This window comes from Triticum aestivum, chromosome 5A (assembly GCF_018294505.1).
Source record: "Triticum aestivum cultivar Chinese Spring chromosome 5A, IWGSC CS RefSeq v2.1, whole genome shotgun sequence".
NCBI lineage: Eukaryota > Viridiplantae > Streptophyta > Magnoliopsida > Poales > Poaceae > Triticum > Triticum aestivum.
In genome coordinates, this window is record NC_057806.1 from 711,462,951 (window position 1) to 711,474,050 (window position 11,100).

Below are 11,100 nucleotides of genomic sequence, written 5' to 3' on the forward strand. Positions count from 1 at the left end.
TACATATCCGTATTTCCTAGCTTGCCTTCCACGCCAAGTAGAATCCCATTCGGACACGGGACGAAGTCTTCAATCTCGTATCTTCATAGTCCAACAGTCCGACCAAAGGATATAGTCCGGCTGTCCGGAGACCCCCTAATCCAGGACGCTCTGAGTAGCCCCTGAACCGGGCTTCAATGACGACGAGTCCGGCGTGCAGTGTTGTCTTCGGCATTGCAAGGCGGGTTCCTCCTCCGAATACACCACGGAAGAATTTGAATACAAGGATAGTGTCCGACCCTGCAAGATAAGTTCCACACACCATCGTAGAGAGAATAATATTACCATAAATCTAATCTGCTGACATGTTTTGGCAGCATGACATCACGCCTTGGCCCAGTAATTATTTGAACCGTTTTTCTTTAACCAGCCCCGCACATAACACGAGGCAGTTTCTTGACACATCTTGTCAAAACAGAGATCGTGTTCCACTTATTACGGGATTCTCATCAATACGGACGTGGGTAACCCAACCGTGCCTAGGACTCCTAGATTTTACGCAAGTCCCAAAGGGCCACGAGGAGGACGCTTGATATTCACCCTCTTTATAAAGGGACAAGGTTGTTACTTTTTTCCCTGCCGAGCTCAATCGAATCCCTCCCCCGCCTCGAGTTCTAACACCCAAAGCCAAGGTCAGGTGCTTCGGACCTTCAATCATGTCTGGATCCAGCCTTCAAGGCCAGCGGATGTCTTCCTCCGTCACGGAGGAGGACATCAAGAAGTTGAGGGAGGCCAGATATCTGACCGCCGAAATTTCGCATAGGCTGCCCGCCCGAGGGCAGGTCGTCCCTACTCCCGAACCCAACAAGAGCGTTGTGTTCGTCTCCCACTTCCTCCGAGGACTAGGCCTCGCTCTGGATCCCTTTGGCAGGGGTCTTATGTTCTATTACGGGCTGGATTTTCACGATCTGGCCCCAGACTCCCTTCTTCACATCTCATCATTTATTGTCGTTTGTGAGGCCTTCCTCTGCATTACCCCTCACTTCGGCTTGTGGCTCAAGACCTTCGATGTGAAGCCGAAGATGGTCGAGGAACAGTACGCAGCATGTGGAGGTGCTTTAATAAGAAAAATTGTTGATGCTCCGTGGCCAAAGGGTTCCTTTCCAGAGGTGTCTGGATTGTGGAAACGGGAGTGGTTTTACGTCACAGCTCCCCGAAGTGCCAAGTGGGTAGCTGCCCCCACCTTTCGCTCGGCCCTCCACCACAAATGATGTCACGGATCAGCAGGGCACTGAGCTGGGGTCTAGCCAAGGACGTGCCAATACTGCAGAGCAGTATCCGAGATCTCTTCGAGGGAGATTTCAGTCTGGTTATGGTAATGCAAGTCATGCTAGTTCGTCGAGTCCAGCCTTGCAAACGCCGGCCCCTCCGTATGTGGGAATTCAACCCAGAAGGACCATGCACTATTTAGAATTTACTTGGCATGACGCACGAGGAGATGTACAAATCGTTCTTCGGACCCCAAATAGAGTGTCCGGACACTACCGAGGACGTGGGCCTGAGCAGCAACCGCACCGCTACCCAAGTAAGTAATCCCATGGCCGAACACACCGTCCTTTTATTTATCATGACATCATTCTGAAGAATCGCTCTTTGACCAGGATTGGATAACAAAGGCGAAGATGATCCAGTGTTCGGCCCCCCCTTCCTGAAGGCTTGGACAATCCGGTGCTAGAAAAGATGCTCGAGCAAGCACCTTGTCCGGTGCCCTCAAAGGAAGATGAAGGGGGGAATAAAGAGGGCGAAAGCGGGCCTCCATCGCTACCTATTCCAACCGAGGGAATGAGCGCCTCCGCGAGGGAGGATAACCGAGGGGAAGAATGTGACATTCTCTCTCCCCGGGGAAGGAAGAGGACTACCTCCGAAGATCCGAAAATCAAGGTTTCCAAACGGGAGAAGAAATCTCCGCCAGAGGGTCCTGCCTCGGAGGGTGTTCTTGCCGCACAAAGTCCATGCAGGGATCAGCCCTCTAACAAGCTGTAAGTAATCAAAAGGTATTTAATAGTGAAGATATCCTACCTTACTTCTCAGGAAATAACCGAAGTATTTATCTTACAGTTCGAATCTTAGCCCCACCTAAGCTCGTCTTCAGGGGATCTTCTTTCGGAGATGATGGAGAGCAAAACGCCCACCCTGCCACACTGCCTTATGAACTGGGTGACCCTGAGGTGTTGTCGCGGAGGGCTTCTCCTGATCCGGCAAGGCCAGAAGGTAATCCTGTGGCCACCCAAAGTCCTCAGTATTCGGCTCTCGAAGAGAGCAATCGAAAGAGTCCAGCACCGTCTGGTGCGCGGTCGGATGTATGGAGGGATCTGCTGGAGAAGGCGGCTATCTCACAAGAGCACCGCACATTGATGGGTACGGTGATTGAAAGGATTTTGTCCGCCGAAAGCGGGTTGCATGAAGCCTTTATGAGTCTACTGACGGGTTTTGAGGTACGTGAAATGATGTATATTTTTGAAGGTACCGCACATTTTTAGATGTGCCCTGTGTAGATAGTAGCCCCTGAGACTCTGGTTGTCGTCGAAAACGGCGGCAAACAGAGGATCATAGTCCCAGGCAATAACCAGACTGCCTTTATGTGCAGGTGGTGAAGCTCCGGTGGCTAGCCGGACTGATGGGTATGCGGAACTAAAGCGGCAACTGGATGCGGCAGATGCCAACATCGTGCTTGTCAACAAGCGGCTTGACGAGGCACAGGGTGAGTGGCCTTTCTGGTGATCATCACATAATAAGAGCAGCATGATGCCAGTATCTTTAATATGGTGTGACTGCAGATGGAGCGACCATCGTGGAGACCCTTCGGACGGAGCTTGCCCGAGCCAAGGAGCAAGCAAGGAGTAGCAATGCGGCTGCTTTGCAAGCGGCCAAAGAATTAAGGGCCGAACAGGCTGCACATTGCGAGAGCAAAGAGAAAATGGTCAAGATGGCTGTAAAGTTAAAAGATACTGCCAACCGTTGCCAGCTTCTTGAAGAAGAAAACCGGGCGAAGGCGACGGACCTAGAAAAGGCGATGATGGCGACCAAAGACACCTGCTCTGCGATGAGAGCGAAAAAGGAGGAGCTGCATCAAGCCGGGGATATCGCGGATGGGAAACCCTTTATGCTGCGGAGGAAGTTTGGAGATCCTCGGTATGCCCCTCTGGACCGGCTGTGGAGTTCGGTGGACGCATATCTAGACATGGCGGCGAGTGCTGTCGATGCGGCCGAATATTTCCGAGATCAAACAGATCGTGAAGTGGACAAGCTATTCTGGTCACAATTTAATGTTCCAGAGCGTCTGCTTCCATTGACTGATCGGCTTGTCAAGTGGGCCGAGCTGAATAGATTGTCCGGACTCGCCATGAGGTCTGTTGTGGATCATCTGTGGCCGGAAAGGCCAAAGCTAAACGGCTATTTTAGTTTGGTGCAGCAGTTCCTTGGTGCGGTGCCGCGCATTCATGCGATGAAGAGGTCGGCGTGCATAGAAGACTTGCGGATGGCCCTTGTGTTGGGGATCGTAGCAGAAATTTAAAATTTTCTACGCACCACCAAGATCAATCTATGGAGTCATCTAGCAACGAGAGGCAGAGTAGTGCATCTACATACCCTTGTAGATCGCGAGCAGAAGCGTTCAAGAGAACGGGGTTGATGGAGTCGTACTCGTCGTGATCCAAATCACCGATGATCCTAGCGGCGAACGGACGGCACCTCCACGTTCAACACACGTATGGAGCGGAGACGTCTCCCGTGCCTTGATCCAGCAACGAGGAGGGAGAGGTTAAGGAAGAGAGCTCCAACAGCAGCACAACAGCATGGTGGTGGTGGAGCGACAGTACTCCGGCAGGGCTTCGCCAAGCTCTTAACGGAGGAGGAGAGGTGTTGGGGAGGGGAGGGGCTCTGCCTTTGATGTGGTGTGCAGCCCTCCCCTTGCCCCTCTATTTATAGGGGAAGGGGGAAGGGGGCCGGCCCCCTCTAGATGAGATCTAGAGGGGGGCGGCGGCCAAGGAGAGGGGCTTGCCCCCAAAGCAAGGGGGGCGCCCCCTCTAGGGTTTCCCCCCAACCCTAGGCGCATGGGCCCAAGGGGGGCATGCGCCCAGCCCTCCAAGGGCTGGTTCCCTTTCCTCTACGGGCCATGAGGCCCACTGAGGGAGGTGGCCCCTCCCGGTGGAGCCCCGGAACCCCTCCGGTGGCCCCGGTAGAACACCGATATGCCCCCGAACTTTTCCGGTGACCGTATGACAACTTCCCACATATAGATCTTTACCTCCGGACCATTGTGGAACTCCTCGTGGCGTCCGGGATCTCATCCGGTACTCCGAACAACATTCGGCAATCACATATAAGTCTTCCGAATAACCCTAGCATCATCAAACCTTAAGTGTTTAGACCCTACGGGTTCGGGAACCATGCAGACATGACCGAGACAACTCTCCAGCCAATAACCAACAACGGGATCTGGATACCCATGTTGGCTCCCACATGTTCCACGATGATCTCATCGGATGAACCACGATGTTGAGGATTCAAGCAATCCTGTATACAATTCCCTTTGTCAACCCGTGACCAACCCTTAGTCACATTGAGCTCATTACGATGATGTCTTACTGGGTGGGCCCAGAGATACCTCTCCGTCATACGGAGTGACAAATCCCAGTCTCGATTCGTGCCAACCCAACAGACACTTTTGGAGATACCCGTAGTGCACCTTTATAGTCACCCAGTTACGTTGTGACGTTTGGCACACCCAAAGTATTCCTACAGTATCCGGGAGTTGCACAATCTCATGGTCTAAGGAAAAGATACTTGACATTAGAAAAGGTTTAGCAGACGAACTACACGATCTTGCGCTATGCTTAGGATTGTGTCTTGTCCATCACATCATTATCCTAATGATGTGATCCGTTATCAATGACATCCAATGTCCATGGTCAGGAAACCGTAACAATCTATTGATCAACGAGCTAGTCAACTAGAGGCTCACTAGGGACATGTTGTGGTCTATGTATTCACACATGTATTACGATTTCCGGATAACACAATTATAGAATGAACAATAGACAATTATCATGAACAAGGAAATATAACAATATAATAACCATTTTATTATTGCCTCTAGGGCATATTTCCAATAGTCTCTCACTTGCACTAGAGTCAATAATCTAGTTACATTGTGATGAATCAAACACCCATAGAGTTCTAGTGTTGATCATGTTTTGCTCGAGGAAGAGGTTTAGGCAACGGATCTGCGACATTCAGGTCTGTATGCACTTTACAAATATCTATGTCTCCATTTTTAACATTTTCATGAATGGAGTTGAAGCGACGCTTGATATGCCTGGTCTTCCTGTGAAACCTGGGCTCCTTGGCAAGTGCAATAGCTCCAGTGTTGTCACAGAAGAGAGTCATCAGTCCCGACGCATTGGGAATAACTCCTAGGTCGGTAATGAACTCCTTCATCCAGATTGCTTCTTGTGCTGCCTCCGAGGCTGCCATGTACTCGGCTTCACATGTAGATCCCTCCACGACGCTTTGCTTGCAACTCCACCAGCTGACTGCCCCACCATTCAAAATATACACGTATCCGGTTTGTGACTTAGAGTCATCCAAATCTGTGTGGAAGCTAGCATCGACGTAACCCTTTATGACGAGCTCTTTGTCACCTCCATAAACGAGAAACATATCCTTAGTCCTCTTCAGGCACTTCAGCATATTCTTGACCGTTGTCCAGTGTTCCATGCCGGGATTACTTTGGTACCTTCCTACCAAACTCACGGCAAGGTTTACATCAGGTCTGGTACACAGCATGGCATACATAATAGACCCTATGGCCGAGGCATAGGGGACGACACTCATCTTTTCTCTATCTTATGCCATGGTCGGGCATTGAGCCGTGCTCAATCTCACACCTTGCAATACAGGTAAGAACCCCTTCTTGGACTGATCCATATTGAACTTCTTCAATATCTTGTCAAGGTACGTACTTTGTGAAAGACCAATGAGGCGTCTCGATCTATCTCTATAGATCTTGATGCCTAATATATAATCATCTTCTCCAAGATCCTTCATTGAAAAACACTTATTCAAGTAGGCCTTTATGCTTTCCAAGAATTCTATATCATTTCCCGTCAATAGTATGTCATCCACATATAATATGAGAAATGCTACACAGCTCCCACTCACTTTCTTGTAAACACAGGCTTCTCCATAAGTCTGCGTAAACCCAAACGCTTTGATCATCTCATCAAATCGAATGTTCCAACTCTGAGATGCTTGCAGCAGCCCATAGATTGAGCGTTGGAGCTTGCACACCTTGTCAGCATTCTTAGGATCGACAAAACCTTTCGGCTGCATCATATACAATTCTTCCTTAAGGAAACCATTAAGGAATGCCGTTTTGACGTCCATTTGCCATATCTCATAATCATAGAATGTGGCAATTGCTAACATGATTCGAACGGACTTCAGCTTCGCTACAGGTGAGAAAGTCTCATCATAGTCAACCCCTTGAACTTGTCGATAACCCTTAGCGACAAGCCGAGCCTTATAGATGGTCACACTACCATCCGCGCATGTCTTCTTCTTAAAGATCCATTTATTTTCTATGGCTCGCCGATCATCGGGCAAGTCAGTCAAAGTCCATACTTCGTTTTCATACATGGATCCTATCTCGGATTTCATGGCTTCCAACCATTTGTCGGAATCTGGGTTGTCGTACCACTCTGGTGCAGAACGTGTCCTAGTGGACCTACGAAGTTCAGTAGCTACTTGATCTAAAGTTTCATGATCATCATCATTAACTTCCTCTCTAGTCGGTGCAGGCACCTCAAGAACATTTTCTTGAGCTAAGCCACTCTCCGGTTCAAGAGGCAATACTTCATCAAGTTCTACTTTCCTCCCACTTACTTCTTTCGAGAGAAACTCTTTCTCTAGAAAGGATCCATTCGTGGCAACAAAGATCTTGCCTTCGGATCTGAGGTAGAAGGTATACCCAATAGTTTCTTTAGGGTATCCTATGAAGACGCATTTTTCTGATTTGGGTTCGAGCTTTTCAGGTTGAAGTTTCTTGACATAAGCATCGCATCCCCAAACTTTCAGAAACGACAGCTTAGGTTTCTTACCAAACCACAATTCATACGGTGTCGTCTCCACGGATTTCGACGGAGCCCTATTTAAAGTGAATGCGGCAGTCTCTATAGTATAACCCCAAAATGACAGCGGCAGATCGGTAAGAGACATCATAGATCGTACCATATCCAATAGAGTGCGATTACGACGTTCGGACACACCATTACGCTGAGGTGTTCCAGGCGGCGTGAGTTGTGAAACAATTCCGCATTTCCTTAAGTGCGTGCCAAATTCATGACTCAAATATTCTCCCCCACGATGTGATCGTAAGAACTTGATTTTCCTGTCACGTTGATTCTCAACCTCACTCTGAAATTCCTTGAACTTTTCAAAGGTCTCAGACTTCTGTTTCATTAAATAGACATACCCATATCTACTCAAGTCATAAGTGAGGGTGACAACATAACGATAGCCATCGCGAGCCTCAACACTCATTGGACCGCACACATCAGTATGTATGATTTCCAACAAGTTGGTTGCTCGCTCCATTGTTCTGGAGAACGGAGTCTTGGTCATTTTTCCCATGAGGCATGGTTCGCACGTGTCAAATGATTCATAATCAAGAGACTCCAAAATTCCATCTGCATGGAGTTTCTTCATGTGGTTGACACCAATGTGACTAAGGCAGCAGTGCCACAAGTATGTGGGACTATCATTATAAACCTTACATCTTTTGGCATTCACACTATGAATATGTGTAACATCACGTTCGAGATTGAATAAGAATAAACCATTGACCAGCGGGGCATGACCATAAAACATGTCTCTCATATAAATAGAACAACCATTATTCTCAGATTTAAATGAGTAGCCATCTCGCATTACACGAGATCCATATACAATGTTCATGCTCAAAGCTGGTACTAAATAACAATTATTGAGGTTTAAAACTAATCCCGTAGGTAAATGTAGAGGTAGCGTGCCGACGACAATCACATCGACCTTGGAACCATTCCCGACGCGCATCGTGACCTCGTCCTTCTCCAGTCTCCGTTTATTCCGCAGTTCCTATTTTGAGTTATAAATATGAGCAACTGCACCGATATCAAATACACAGGAGCTACTACGAGCGCTGGTTAGGTACACATCAATAACATGTATATCACATATACCTTTGGCATTGTCGGCCTTCTTATCCGCTAAGTACTTGGGGCAGTTCCTCTTCCAGTGACCGTTTCCCTTGCAATAAAAGTACTCAGTCTCAGGCTTGGGTCCATTCTTTGGCTTCTTCCCGGCAACTCCCTTGCCGTCCTTCTTAAAGTTCTTTTTACCCTTGCCTTTCTTGAACTTAGTGGTTTTATTCACCATCAACACTTGATGTTCCTTTTTGATTTCCACCTTCGCTGATTTCAGCATTGAATATACCTCAGGAATGGTCTTTTCCATCCCCTGCATATTGAAGTTCATCACAAAGCTCTTGTAGCTAGGTGGGAGCGATTGAAGGATTCTGTCAACGACCGCATCATCCAGGAGATTAACTCCCAGCTGAGACAAGCGGTTGTGCAACCCAGACATTTTGAGTATGTGCTTGCTGACGGACATTCTCCTCCATCTTACAACTGTAGAACTTGTCGGAGACTTCATATCTCTCGACCCGGGCATGAGCTTGGAAAACCATTTTCAGCTCTTGGAACATCTCATATGCTCTGTGTTGCTCAAAACGCTTTTGGAGCCCCGGTTCTAAGCTATAAAGCATGCTGCACTGAACCAGGGAGTAATCATCACTACGCGTCTGCCAAGCATTCATAACGTCTTGTTCTGCTAGGAAAACAGGTGCTTCACCTAGCGGTGCATCAAGGACATATGCTTTCCTGGCAGCTATGAGGATAATCCTCAGGTTACGGACCCAGTCCGTATAGTTGTTGCCATCGTCTTTCAGCTTGGTTTTCTCTAGGAATGCGTTGAAGTTGAGGGCAACATTAGCGTGGGGCATTTGATCTACAAGACATATTGCAAAGATTTTAGACTTTATTCACGATAATTAAGTTCATCTAATCAAATTATTTAATGAACTCCCACTCAGATAGACATCCCTCTAGTCATCTAAGTGATACATGATCCGAGTCAACTAGGTCGTGTCCGATCATCACGTGAGACGGACTAGTCATCATCGGTGAACATTTTCATGTTGATCGTATCTTCTATACGACTCATGTTCGACCTTTCGGTCTTCCATGTTCTGAGGCCATGTTTGTACATGCTAGGCTCGTCAAGTCAACCTAAGTGTATTGCGTGTGTAAATCTGGCTTACACCCGTTGTATGCGAATGTTAGAACCCATCACAACCGATCATCACGTGGTGCTTCGGAATAACGGACCTTAGCAATGGTGCACAGTTAGGGGGAACACTTTCTTGAAATTATTGCGAGGGATCATCTTATTTATGCTACCGTCGTTCTAAGCAAATAAGATGTAAAACATGATAAACATCACATGCAATCAAATATTGACATGATATGGCCAATATCATTTTGCTCCTTTCGATCTCCATCTTCGAGGCGCCACAATCATCATTGTCACCGGCATGACACCATGACCTCCATCATCATGGTCTCCATCATCGTGTCTTCATGAAGTTGTCTCGCCAACTATTACTTCTACTACTATGGCTAAAGGTTAGCAATAAAGTAAAGTAAGTACATGACGTTTATGTTGACACGCAGATCATAAATAAATTAAGACAACTCGTATGGCTCCTGCTGGTTGTCATACTCTTCGACATGCAAGTCATGATTCCTATTACAAGAACATGATCAATCTCATACATCACATATATCAATCATCACATCCTTTTGGCCATATCACATCACATGACATATGCTGCAAAAACAAGTTAGACGTCCTCTAATTGTTGTTGCATGTTTTTTACGTGGCTGCTATAGGTTTCTAGCAAGAACGTTTCTTACCTACGCCAAAACCACAACGTGATATGCCAATTTCTATTTACCCTTCATAAGGACCCTTTTCATCGAATCCGATCCGACCAAAGTGGGAGAGACAGACACCCGCTAGCCACCTTATGAAACTAATGCATGTCAGTCGGTGGAACCAGTCTCACGTAAGCGTATGTGTAAGGTCGGTCCAGGCCGCTTCATCCCACGATGCCGCCGAATCAAGATAAAACTAGTAATGGCAAGTAAATTGACAAAATCGACGCCCACAACAACTTGTGTTCTACTCGTGCATAGAAACTACGCATAGACCTAGCTCATGATGCCACTGTTGGGGATCCTAGCTGCAATCCAAAATTTTCTACGCATCACCAAGATCAATCTATGGAGTCATCTAGCAACGAGAGGGAGAGGAGTGCATCTACATATCCTTGTAGATCGCGAGCGGAAGCGTTCAAGAGAACGGGGTTGATGGAGTCGTACTCGTCGTGATCCAAATCACCGATGATCCTAGCGCCGAACGTACGGCACCTCCGCGTTCAACACACGTACAGAGTGGAGACGTCACCCGTGCCTTGATCTAGCAAGGAGCAGGGAGAGGTTGAGGAAGAGAGCTCCAACAGCAGCACGACGGCGTGGTGGTGGTGGAGCGGTAGTACTCCGGCAGGGCTTCGCCAAGCTCTTAACGGAGGAGGAGAGGTGTTGGGGAGGGGAGGGGCTGCGCCTTTGATGTGGTGTGCAGCCCTCCCCTTGCCCCTCTATTTATAGGGGAAGGGGGAAGGGGGAAGGGGGCCGGCCCCCTCTAGATGAGATCTAGAGGGGGGCGGCCAAGGGGAGGGCTTGCCCCCAAAGCAAGGGGGGCTCCCCCTCTAGGGTTCCCCCCCAACCCTAGGCGCATGGGCCCAAGGGTGGGGATGCGCCCAGCCCTCCAAGGGCTGGTTCCCTTTCCTCTACGGTGAAGGAAATATGCCCTAGAGGCAATAATAATGTTATTATTTTATTTCCTTATATCATGATAAATGTTTATTATTCATGCTAGAATTGTATTATCCGGAAACATAAT